The sequence below is a fragment of the Ursus maritimus genome, unplaced genomic scaffold, assembly GCF_017311325.1.
Source record: "Ursus maritimus isolate PB19 unplaced genomic scaffold, ASM1731132v1 scaffold_21, whole genome shotgun sequence".
Lineage (NCBI taxonomy): Eukaryota > Metazoa > Chordata > Mammalia > Carnivora > Ursidae > Ursus > Ursus maritimus.
Window position 1 is genome coordinate 53,915,968 of NW_024424564.1, and position 641 is coordinate 53,916,608.

Here is a 641-nt window from a genome sequence, read left to right on the forward strand (position 1 = left end):
AGGGGTGGGCGGGGGGTCCAGTCAGAGTGGGAGGGGAAGGCCTGCATGGGCCTGGGGGCGGACAGCAGCTGATGCCCACTGCGGGAAACCCAGAGGAGGCCACTCCACGGAGCTGCCCGGATGGCAGAGGCAAGCCGGGCACGAACACGGCTGGGGGCCGGGCAGCGGAGACCCAGAACCGCAAGCCCCCGTCTGCACCAGCTACGTTCTGGAAGCCTGTCCGCAAACTGCTGTTAGGACCGACGATCTGTTTTACAGGGAATAGCATTATAACTTGTGGTCTGGTCCCAGGCTGCTGTGAGGCCTGCCATCGCGCTAAAGGGCTCTATTTTGGTAACAGCCCCCAGAAACCCACTGCTGTGGCATTTCAGCAACGTGACATCGTTTGGAAGTCACTGCCTACGGAGGTCAAGTTGTAAACCCGGGAAGGCAGCCTCTGGATGGGCGTGGGCCTCGAAGGAGCCTTGGAAGGCTGGGAGGGGCCGGTCCCCAGGGGGGTCAGACTGGTCAGGAGCAACAGACAGATATACTCTGGCTGAGGAACCAGAGGTGGCCTCAGAGGGCAGCGTGGGCTCTGGCGCACCAGGGGTCAGAGGCCGGGGAGGGGCGGCTCGGGGCCCTGCCGTCTGGCACCCTGCCCT